At 41.0% G+C, this 13,027-nt stretch overlaps 1 protein-coding gene across 1 annotated transcript in view; it reads right to left on the bottom strand.

Annotated features, from left to right (window-relative positions):
- Positions 1-13,027, bottom strand: part of snx29 (sorting nexin 29) — a 130,309-nt gene that overhangs the window by 11,853 nt on the left and 105,429 nt on the right. The gene's annotated exons all lie outside the window — the stretch shown is intronic.

The following is a 13,027-nucleotide window of genomic DNA, read 5'->3' as shown; positions in this document are numbered from 1 at the left end:
TGTTATCGTAAGACAGCTCCCGCCATGAAAAAGGTGCACCTGAGTCTATATATCAGAGCTGATTGCAGGCTGGATGAGACCTAGGCAATCACTGCCAGAGACCGTGTTCTCTAATCAGCACAGAGGCAATTTGGCGCTGACCTGATTGATACATTGCATCTACTTTAGACACAGCAGGGGGCCTATTAAAAAAAGGTGGGAGAGGGTTCGAGATGGGGTTTGTCACTTGGCTCCGAGACACTTGCGAAATGGCACGAGTCTCCCACACCTGCCTCTCCACCCACACTGAAGCAGCATTATAAAACGTTGGACTGCCTTAAACCGACCAAAACCAGAAGGTTGAGTCTTAGAATGTCGAATGCAGACTTCTCAGCACTCAGAGAAGGGGCTGGCAGTAATCGAGACAAGTCAATAAGCCTCAAGATGAAGCTACTGGGAACCCCCCACACGAGCACAGCTGTAAAGCTGCAGGATGGCTGATGGAATGACAGCCAGGCAGTCTTGCCCACTGCAACGAGGACTCAGCAGATTGATTTACTCTGGTTTTGAAGCGAACACTGGTAATTAATTTAACCACTGCAGAGGACCATATTCACATTTTCGGCACACTAAGTTAATGCCATATAATTACTGGTCTTGTAGTTTTCTTTTTCCACTCCACTGATTTGCTGACGTTACAAAAAATAATAAAAAAAGACACTTTAGTTAGCATTCTGACATATCCAGAGAGGATGTACACTTTGAATGTTTTCTTTTCTGCTTTGCACAAAAAAAAAGTAAACTTAATGGCACAATAAATGACCGAGGAATATTGGTCATCGATATCTGCAGGAGAAACGCCCGCTCTTGAGAGAAGTGGCCCTGTCTGCTTTACTGTAAGCTATGTCCATGACAAACTCTTGAAATGGCTTTTGGCAGAACTCTGTAATCGTGAACAGGCTTTTTTTTTTTTTTTTAGGTCCATTTTCTTACACAAATTGCAGCAAGCATTCTTTGTGGGCTTTACTGTTGTTTCTCTTCTCTTGGCAGAGCAAAATCAGGGAAAAAAAACAAACACGCACACGCACACACACAGCAGCTTCATCTCTCAGGCCGGAGAAATTGAGAAATGTAATCTATACGTTTCCATCTGTTTTTGATCTCACCTCAAGTTTAGAGTTTATTTTACTTGCTTATAGACTGTGAAATGTGTCATGCAAAAACCTAATTCCCACTTGTGGACTGGGCTGTCAAAATGATCACATGGTTGATCAAGATATAGACTCCCAACACACACACACACACACACACGCAAACACACCATGTGAGCTAAGACAATGGGCAAAGAAAAGAGGAATCATAACTTTTCAAAGTTTCAAGTCACACAGTCATCAACACTGGGAATTAGTGGAGGGCATGTGACTACAGAAACAGATGGCATAAGACACTGTACTGAATTTTAATCTAATGCAACAGTTGGGACAGAATACCTTTGCTAATTATGAGTCAATCTCACCTTACCTTAAAGTATAGATTACACAGGGTCTGCATTATGGAACAGCTACAATAATTCTTTGAATGGTTCTTATTTAGCACAAAAATGCACTCATACTGACCAGTGGGATAAGAATATCTCTTCAGGGTGAAGTTAACGAGACTCAGGAGTGAGAGAAAGTGAAGACAAGGGAACACAGAGATCAGCCTGATTGCTCATATCAGGTGTATTACGGTAGCAATTATTCGCTCCTTGACTGCAGTGCCTCACGGGATTGTCTAGCATCTCGTCGGTGCAGAACTAAAGGGGCTAATTGACTAGAACTCAATACCAGCTCAGAGAAGGACATGTAAAGTGTCTCTGTTTGAGGCTGGGTTACATATAGCACATTAAGGTGGGTTTTATTCACAGCTGAGTTATCTTTTCTGTGTATGTGTGTGTTACCTATCACCTCACTTCACCGTAGAATTGTTCTGTGTCAGTTTTACTGTAGTATGAGGAATACTGTTAAAGAAAAAAATAAAGGCATGTACTACACCTGCTAATGGAAGAGCTGAGAGAGAGAGAGAGAGAGGTGAGCCAATGTTCTCACTGGCGCAGACGTGTTTTGTCTGGTCTGTAGATTTTGTAGAATCGATATCTGCCTTTTCATATGGTGCCATTGATGGTGTAAAACAGGTCAGTGGCTTTTGACTTTTCACCTGCAGCGTCAGTGATTCAGGCAGGAAACATTCACTTACACTGCAAACACGAAAACTGCTGTAATAACCACAGTAAAACAGGCAGCTACCATGAGGATATCCAAGTTTGGTCTGCTGGAACAGTCATGTACAGTGTTATACCATTGAAAGAATCTCTGGGTTTGGCTACACATGGATATGTCACACTATCATGCATCAGCAAGTACAGCGCCAGCACGAAAATATCCACCTGCTTCAAAAGAAAATCTTGGCACTCCAAACTGTAGCTCTGGTTTTCAATACAAGTAAACAGTTTGAGTATTATGGTGTACAAAGGACATTAGGAACTTGTCAGATGCAGATGGCATTGCAAGAATGCTCTGAATGGCTGACAAATGACACATCATCAAAAGGACAGAGTCGTTCTTAGAAAGTGGAACTAATTTGACTGTGCCAAGGGAGCAGGAGGAATGGGGGAAAGGGCTTCGTAACACCTACCTCTCCATTGCCCTCCTTCCAACAGCTGTCATGGACAGTGATGATGGCAGAGGTTTCTTGAGGTGGCAAGAAAGGATCTCATAATGCAGTGCATATTAGCTTCAGCATAAAACATTTTATGAAAACACAGAAAGCTGGCATGGAAACTAGTCTTTGGGAGCGCAGCTGGATACTTCACGATGGCTTGGTGTGTGAAGGCAGCCGGCTATTGCTTGGTACAGCAGAAGGGCACTTCTCTCCGTTTCCTTTGCCTTATTTTTTTCATCCCTTTCTTCTCCCCCCCCCCCCACCCATCAAGTCCCCCCTGCCTCCAAGTGCACTCTAGGCAGTCAGCCAACCCTCAGCTTTGAGAAATGACGGGTGACAATTGGTTCAACAAGACAGAACCACTCAAGGGATGAGGATCAAATGCTAAAATATCTGACCTTCAGACGTCTCTCTGAAATTAAGATATTAGTGGGTCATTTACAACCCTCCAGTGCCAGCGGGATGAGGATGGAGATAACAGACCTGAATTCATTCAAACTCTCTCTTGCTGCTTTTCTGGGGTCTGAAGTCAAGGCAGGAGAAGGAAAAGCCTTCCAGCAAAGGTAAAATAAGAATGATCACACAATCAGGAATACCAACAGCCCCCCATGAAGGTCAGAGGATAAAAAGGCTGGTGATGTAACATCCCAATATTGGCAGAAGGACTCTGGATCAAGTTTTCTTTGCAATGAACACACCTCGGCAGTGCGGTCTACTAAATAAACAGCACTTCAACTACATGAATGGCTTTCCATTGTTTTGGAGTACTGACAAACCTCACTCCCGACCATGAAGCACTGGCATATTTTAACACTGATTAAAATATATATACATGTTTATATATGAGAGTAAACAATCTTTCACAGAACACGCCAACTGCCCGTGTTGATTCCATCTGCTGACCTGGCATTGGAGTCATGGGTTTGTTATCAATGTATTTGTTTCCTCTAAGCTGTGAGCTATGTTTTAACAAAGATTTATCTAAAGGGGACTTCGCTCCTTTAAAGGTCTTCAGTCCTTCTTTGGACCTTTTTATTCAGAGCACATCACACTTTCCATTTAAATGAAGGATAGGTGAATTTCACCACTGTCTCCAGAAAGAGGTTCACTGTATAAATAATAAATTCACACATTTAAAGACTATTCATCAGCCGCAGAACACTGCGGCTCACTCTTAAATTTGGACTGTTGAACTTGTGAGAGGCGCACAGCTCCTGAATCAGAAAGAAGAAAAAAGTAACTTGTCTTTTTCTTGCTCCATGCCTTTGTTCTCTACTGCCTGGCTTCTTACACAACCTATTAACTCCTTTAGTCTGTGTTGTCGTATGTAAGGGGTATTAGCTGCCATGTCTTTTGTGGCCATGTCTGTCTCTTCCTTTTCATTATCCTAGTTGTAGATTTTGCTGTTTTTCCTCTAACTGTCTGTCCCTGCTGACACAGTGCTTGTATCTCTCTACAGCTAAGTGGAAATCATTAACACCCAGTAGCCCGGCTCTGAAAGGTTACATAACATTTTCCCTTTCCAATTTCTGCAGCTGTGCGGGAAGAAGTGAGGCAGACCTGCCGTCTAATCGCCACCATGCTCACTCCGGTCTTCCATCCCCACCGCCTGACACTTGTGCCTCTCCCATAATGAGCAATAAAGGACTAGTCTGCAAAACTCAGTCACAGAGTGGGCTGTTCAAAAGTCCCATGAAGTACAGCAAAGAAATGTGTACAGACACTGAAACACATGAGACAGAACAGAACATGGGCCTTTTAGAATAACTGAACTGACCTTTACTTGTTTAAGTAGATGGATGGATGGATAGATGGATAGATAGATAGATAAATAGATAGATAGATAGATAGATAGATAGATAAACTTGGACAAATAAGAGGGGAATAGAGAATTTTATCTATTCCATTAAGAGTTTTCTGTTCATATAGAGAGAGAGATTTTTTTTTTTTTTTTTTTTTTTTAAAGTGCTTAAAATTGATCTTTTGTACACTTCTGGTCTCATAAGGAGTCGACAACCAGTAAAGTCTGAAGCCACTTTCCTTCTTCTGATAACATCAAAATGTGCTCCTGCAAAATATATGTTTTGTATACATGTCATACACACAATAAAATCCCCTTGATGAAAAATAAATTTTGTAATAATTGTTCCATGACTATAACCTGAAGTGAAGTCTAAGCCATATTACAGATTTTTCATATTTCACCTCTCGATTAGTGAAAGGAGATGAAGACGGATGTGGCAATATTTGTAATTAGACTCGGTTTCCGTTCCCGTTCCTGCTTACTGGGTCTCAGCATTAATCTCAGTCCACACCTTAATGAGCATCAACAGGGAACCAGAATAGCAATCGCTCAGACATTGGGCAAGTGCAGTAAATGCAAATTGTCTCTGCCAAGTGCTATTTTATCACTGCAATTCACAGCCCATCATTACAATGTCAACCTCTTCTATTTCTGTCTCCTTCCTGAAACAAGCACATGAGCGTGCCCTCAGAAGGTGTAAATTAAACTTGCGGACAACAGCACTAAAATGTACCTTCACGCTCAATCAAAAATATATATAAATGTTGCACACAAAATTTATTTGCAGCCACTTCTCACCTGCTCTTCATCCCTGTCTTGTTCTTAGCACAGCTCTCAGTACCACTGCCCCACTTCACTTATCCTCCCCCCACCCACCACCATCCACCAGTCCCTTTTTGCCTTCTCTAGTTGTTGCCCCTCTCCTTCCTTCCCTCTCTTTGGAAGAACAGCTGGTTCAACTCTTTCCGAATAAGCTAAAAACTAAATGGACAGAAAGGTGACGAATAACAAAAACAAAATCTATTCTTCTTACGAGGTGAAACCCACCCTGAAGTGAACTTACCCGCTCCCCTTACTAGAGAAGAAAACATTTCCCCACATAGTGTGTATTGTGCAGTTCATAAGGCAAATAAACACATTTACAATGCAGTTACACCTTCATATGCAGTCTGAGAGTAGACAAGTGAAGACATTAGGTGAAATGTATAGCTAACAAAGAAGGAAAGTGTAGTAAGTATGTATGAAAAACTGAAAGCAGCTTAATAAGAAGTAAACAAGCATATAATATCTAAAATTATACAGGATTTGAAAATATACATATCAATACAAAGCCAAGCATTACTGTGATGTAATCATGTATGCATATTTTGTGTTTATATAATTATATACGAGTGTGTGTATATACATTCACCTAAAGGATTATTAGGAACACCATACTAATACTGTGTTTGACCCCCTTTCGCCTTCAGAACTGCCTTAATTCTACGTGGCATTGATTCAACAACGTGCTGAAAGCATTCTTTAGAAATGTTGGCCCATATTGATAGGATAGCATCTTGCAGTTGATGGAGATTTGTGGGATGCACATCCAGGGCACGAAGCTCCCGTTCCACCACATCCCAAAGATGCTCTATTGGGTTGAGATCTGGTGACTGTGGGGACCAGTTTAGTACAGTGAACTCATTGTCATTTTCAAGAAACCAATTTGAAATGATTCGACCTTTGTGACATGGTGCATTATCCTGCTGGAAGTAGCCATCAGAGGATGGGTACATGGTGGTCATAAAGGGATGGACATGGTCAGAAACAATGCTCAGGTAGGCCGTGGCATTTAAACGATGCCCAATTGGCACTAAGGGGCCTAAAGTGTGCCAAGAAAACATCCCCCACACCATTACACCACCACCACCAGCCTGCACAGTGGTAACAAGGCATGATGGATCCATGTTCTCATTCTGTTTACGCCAAATTCTGACTCTACCATCTGAATGTCTCAACAGAAATCGAGACTCATCAGACCAGGCAACATTTTTCCAGTCTTCAACTGTCCAATTTTGGTGAGCTTGTGCAAATTGTAGCCTCTTTTTCCTATTTGTAGTGGAGATGAGTGGTACCCGGTGGGGTCTTCTGCTGTTGTAGCCCATCCGCCTCAAGGTTGTAAGTGTTGTGGCTTCACAAATGCTTTGCTGCATACCTCGGTTGTAACGAGTGGTTATTTCAGTCAAAGTTGCTCTTCTATCAGCTTGAATCAGTCGGCCCATTCTCCTCTGACCTCTAGCATCAACAAGGCATTTTCGCCCACAGGACTGCCGCATACTGGATGTTTTTCCCTTTTCACACCATTCTTTGTAAACCCTAGAAATGGTTGTGCGTAAAAATCCCAGTAACTGAGCAGATTGTGAAATACTCAGACCGGCCCGTCTGGCACCAACAACCATGCCACGCTCAAAATTGCTTAAATCACCTTTCTTTCCCATTCAGACATTCAGTTTGGAGTTCAGGAGATTGTCTTGACCAGGACCACACCCCTAAATGCATTGAAGCAACTGCCATGTGATTGATTGGTTAGATAATTGCATTAATGAGAAATTGAACAGGTGTTCCTAATAATCCTTTAGGTGAGTGTATATAATTATGCATGGGTATTTATTTATTCATGCATGTATGTCTAAACACAGGAAAAGTGTCTCAGATTTCCTGTGTAGCAGAAGTCTTCAAAAATCCTGCTGCTGAGGAGCCAAGATGGGTGTGAATGATTCCCCAGAGCCAGCGGCCAGGCTACAGTAATAGGGTTTCTTTTAAACTCAGCATGAGATTGAATTACCTTCCTCTCCCCTCCTCATTGCCACTAACAAGTCTATTTCACAGGCTGAAGCCCCTGCTCTCCCAATGCCAGAGTTATTAACCTTTCTGACTCTGAGGCGCAGGCTAACACTGGGCATTACACAGATGCACAGGCACACACCAAGTCTCCCACACACACAGAAGGACTCAGAGACACATATATTGCAAAAGATAAAGACATATCCAAATACATGTGGACTCTCCAACAACCTAAAGATCGGGAAACACAGTAGAAAATAAAGTATGAGTATTAAATAAACTGTGTAAAAAGGCATTTATTTTGCATCTGAACACATGTATCCTCACAATCCCATTTTAGAAAATGATGCTAAGGGGCTCAACTGCACAGAATCTGAAAAGCTGGTACATGCACCCTGCAATAAGTGAAAGGCCCAATCATCCGAACATGAACAAAGCTATCTGTTTTACATAGTCAACAAAAGCCAGGCTTGAGAAGTGAGCATGTTTAAAGTCCTGCAATCTGCCAGCCATATGGCCGACTGTGCATTATGTATGCGCGAGCTAGCAGGAGCCGCCGCAACACTATCTTGTATACAAGGCAACAAGCCGAAGCGATCAATTATTTACCACATACATACTGCTGGCAAGGTACGGTTATGAAAACACAGAGCGTGGAGAAACAAGTTTTTTTTTTTGCCCCCCTCTCTCCTCTCAAAAACACCAGGACTAGAAAAAAAAACAAAAAAACCCTGCTGGAATGCAAAGTGACGTTAATTAGAACTCGGTGACACCGTGGGCTCATTGAAACAGGGGTCGCTTTGCTCCCTGATTCATGCCTCTCGAAAGAGGTGCTGGCCATTGGGGAAAATGTCAAAAAGTACAAATGAAGCAGCAAGGATTACATGACTGCTTCTCCACAGAGGGCTCGGGGAGGGAATTAAGCACAGAGATTCGCCACGGCACAGATTTTGAAATGAGAAATGGGGAACATGTACAATTAGCAATGAAGAAACCAAGACTGTTTTAAAATCACCTGGGCCACCCCAGCCTTGTGAGCAGGATGCTTCTTTAATCACTGCTAAGCATTTCAGTCCTTTGGCTTGACTACAAGAACATTCAATTCTACAGAGACCACATACAATCAATTCCCCATTAACACCTCTTAGCGTCGACATGTGAGTAGCTAAAGCAAGATTTAAAACATACCAAACAAAGACTAATATTCATGTTCATATTCCCCCTAACTTGAATTGAATAGAAATATATTTTATTTGAGCTGAGTAACATGTGGTTTAATTTCTGTATTTCATCCACGTTAAAAAGTGCAACTCCAGTTACAATAAAACCTTCGATCTCCAAGGATGAATGGACACCATTCATAATGGCAGGTGCAAAACGTTATCGATTTCTCAAAACACTCCCTTCCACTCTTAAGTAAATGCTAGAATGTTTCAATTTGTATTTATTCCTGCTAAGAAATAAATAATAAGAAATAAGTGATTTGTCATAAAAGGCGACCACCCACTGAGATACCAATGCTGTCAGAGCAGACTCAGACTCGGATATTTAGCAAGTAGAGGCCCTCACTGAGAACAGAGCCGATCCACACTGTACAATCTGAGAACAATCCACCGTGAGGACCAGGGGTGAATGTCAGAGATCTTTACTTTGAAGACGCACCAAGGTGCAAAAAAACAGTGTTCAATAAGGCTGTCAAAAGAAACTCACGGCCTTTAAAAGAAAGCCATTCGAAAGCATTTTATTTCGCCTGAGGCAGAACTTGCCTTCTTCTTAAGTGAGGCCTCATCTCTTTGTATTTTTTTTCTTCTGTTTTTATTATTAGTATTATTTTAGTAACTTCCTATTAAGTTCGTAGACTCAGCCTAGGGTGCTGAATATACTGAGGAAGAGTTTCATCTGTCTTGTGTTCATTTGCACATTTGAGCTATTTATTCACTGCAAAAGATATTTAAGTATATTAAACATACTTGGCTCCCACATATTTACATATATATATTTTTTTATTTTCTTTGCTGCCTATATTTGAATGTTGATGGCACTGTTGTTGATGATGACAACAGACATCTGGAGGATTTCTGGCTTTCATTTAGGCTTTTTCTAATCATTGTTTTTTTTTTTTTTTGTAATTTTTACTGTTCCCACCCTTATAGTTAGTACCTTTCACTTTTCTGTGTTCTACTTCATGTTTCAACTGGATTGTGGTTCAATGCATCCTCACAGTTTGCATTCTTGCAAAAATAAATTCATTAGTTAGGCACATCACCAGAACAACAGATGTGAACAACCACACCTGTTTACAGCATTGCAAATTTGTAATCAAAGAACAAACAACTGGATATGAGCCTGGTGTGTCAAATAAAATAATCGGCACAATCACAATATAGTACATCAATTAATGTAGGTTTATAAATAAAAACAATGCAAATGCAAATGACAGGTTTGGGAGAAGAGTCGTTTAGAAATTAAAGTGAAAGGTTTATATGCAGAAAAAAAAACTTTAGGTACATGCATTTCAATTGACAGGTTTATAGTATTAGTCTATAAAAGTGACAACAAAACTGAAACCATATAAATGAATCACAAACATTTGAACAGAAGCGTCTTTTAATACAAGCGTATTATAAATCCCATAACTGCAAAGAAACTGTCCCTTGAAAAAACATTTGAAGTGACAGGATTTTAACAGGCATTATTTATATATGCAACTGCAAAACGGAAACCATATAAATCACAAACTGTTCAGCAGAAATTGAGATATATGCAGTCATTAGCCTAAGGGGAAAAAAGCAACAATGCAAAACAACACAACATATTATCCTAAAATGCCCAACAATAGATTTACTTATGAATTTATCATTGTGAAAAAAATAAATATTCTCCTAGAGCACCCAGAACAGCATCTGACCCAGAGTGCCAAGGTCTAGGCCTGGGTTTGGGTAGAGCTGTGGACGTCCCTATAGGTGCTTTCCGAAACGTACTTCAGTGGCCTAGAATTCAGCTTGTGTCAATGTGTAAAGTCTTCAGAGTGTACAAAGGAGACAGCTACATTTTCAGGGGATGCTGTTGTCATCTTTGGTCATATTGCCTGTAACTTAATATAAGCATATAGGAAACCTGTAGAATGAAACCAGGGTGGAGAAGAAAAAAACAAACAAAACAAAAAAACTGACTTCAGTTCACTAAATAAAAGACAAAGGATCAGTTGTAGATATTAACTTTAGTGCTCTATCTACTGCAACATGCAGGTACATAGCTATACACTTACCCTGGGCAGAGTCCATCCATCAGTGGAATGAGCAAAGTCACCTAGTAATCATGACAAGTGAACCAGGGACACTTGACCTATTCTGTCAGATGGGAACAAAGTCTCCTGGATGCACAAGACATGAATAGCAAACGTAATAGTAGCAGACAAAAGCCAAATGCTGGCTGAGTTTGCAAGACAATAGAGGAAATCTTACTTTGCAGACAGTGACAGTGAAGCTCCAGTTTTAGAAACCCTAGAAATTTCACTATCTACAGCTACTCCACTGTAATACAAAAGGTACTGAACACAACACAGGCCAGACCTCCAACACCAAGTCACTGAACACACTGCAGCCCTGCACTCAAACCACTTAGCACCCTGCCACCCAGCCCAACTCTCTTGGAAAGGGAACCGACTGCCTCCCTGCAGTACCAGGCCTGCACTTTCCTGTTTGTGCTCCACACAGAGGCCAAGTGTTAGGCAATCCAGATCCATACTAATCCTATCAGTGCTCTCCAGGAACAGCTGGGAGAGTGCCAGGGTTTACTGGAGCAAAACAGAGAAGTGCCCTGTTATCATCTCCTCACTAGCACCTCACTGGGGCCCTGCTGACCGACCACGCCAGGGCATCCTCACGCAGACCAGGCCTAACACCACACACACTACTTCAACTTCAGCCTCACGGACACTCAGAGACACTGTACTTTGGAAAACATGATTTCAAGCCGAGCCCCAGAACCCCATACACTGGCACAGGCAGCCTGGGGGAGGTGGTAAAGGAGGGGGATTTATAAAAAAAAAAAAAAAAAAAAAAAAAAAAAAGAATTTCAAGTAGAGACAAAAAAATATACAATAAATGTGAATAGCTGTCAAAACAAACAAAAGAAATCTGCATCTGCACAATCTGCATTTACATTAACATTCCAAATGACAAACAATAGACAACATTAAGTCAGTTACATAAGCTTTTGACTAAGACTTCTAGACGCTTCTATGCAACACATTTTGAGAAGAATGTTATACTTACAGCATAGATGCAAATAAAATCCAGTTCCTTACAATGTCCTTAACAGGCAGCGTTTTAATGCCTGCAGCAGTTTTTGACTATTTTAGGCCCAATACTTTCTCCTCATTTGTTTAAAGCAATCTTTTGAAACATGCTCTTTGGAATCTATAAACCTGTTCAAAACACTGTCAAAGACAATGACTGTAATAGTAAGTGTATTTATAAACACACACAAAATTATAAAGTGTTATAAATAAATTGCGAGTTAAACCCAGTGGTGGTCGTCTCAAACTTTGCTTGCTTTAATGTCATCATGCTCTGTCTTCAGCCCGCTCTACCCAGCAGTCACTCCAGATTTGACAAGAGGTTTTTTTGGATTGTTATTGTATTTGCTGGGTGAGCCCTTGACTAATCAGCTGTTTATGAGCTGTCAGAGCGAATGTCAGCATAGTGATATGACGTTGCCTTCAGCAGACAGGTCCTTCGCAAACACAAGTGGCCGCCTGCTGCAGGGGTAACACACTGATAGAAACTCAGACTTGATATTGTGGTTTGAGGAAGTTACGGTGTGAAATGTGATAGCAGGATTATACCAGCATTGATTCAATTACAATTTATGGTCTTTGCAGCCAGATACAATTTGCTAGCCTCGGCCATTATCTGAACAATAAGCTTCACAGTAATTTTGCTCCTTGTACACCCCCGTTAAGCCTGCTGGTAATTAAACACATTACTTCTCAATATAACCTTATGGTTCTTGACCGATGAAAGCTTCAATGCAGAATAAATAATTCATTAACATTTAAAAAGTTTTAAAAATCATGAAATTATATCCGTTAGGATCTCCTTACTACCTAATTTAAAACTCCAGTTTTGTGTGGAAGGTGCAACCCTAGTCCCCTCCCAGCACCACCTTAACTATATTGCAGGAGCTCCTAACCCAAGACTAACCCCACTGGGTAGTTCAATGCAGAGTACATAAATAGGGGAAGTGAGGAATTACTGAACCAAATACGGGTAAAGAAACAAGAGAAGGCTTGCACTAGAATTTAGACTGGGTGCAGAAGTTACAACCCCTAGTCTTCTGAACAGTGTCATGTTTAATGAGAGTGAATAGTCAGGACCTCACCAAGATGGCACAGTCTATGATACTGACAGTGACTATTCATTTACTCTGCAGCTCAGGAACCCTTGACAGACATTATACATGGAATAGCCATTATTATACGTCTGACATACTTATATGTACCTAATGATGTTCTCAGCTGCAGTCAACCCACTGCCGCAATGATCAGTGGAATGAATATATAGACTTGGTGTGGTGAAAAAGCAGCAGGGGGACCCTTAAAAAGTGGTTCTCGAAGCAGAAATAGACAGAGAAATATGGTAATGTTATTATAAGGTGGGGAAAAATAGAGAGGGAAGAATAAATAGGAAAAGCTTTTAGTAAGTGTGCCGAACTTAG

This window comes from Amia ocellicauda, chromosome 17 (genome assembly GCF_036373705.1).
Source record: "Amia ocellicauda isolate fAmiCal2 chromosome 17, fAmiCal2.hap1, whole genome shotgun sequence".
NCBI classification, from domain to species: Eukaryota; Metazoa; Chordata; class Actinopteri; order Amiiformes; family Amiidae; genus Amia; species Amia ocellicauda.
The sequence above is the reverse complement of the archived record's forward strand: the minus strand, read 5'-3'. Positions and strand labels throughout refer to the sequence as shown.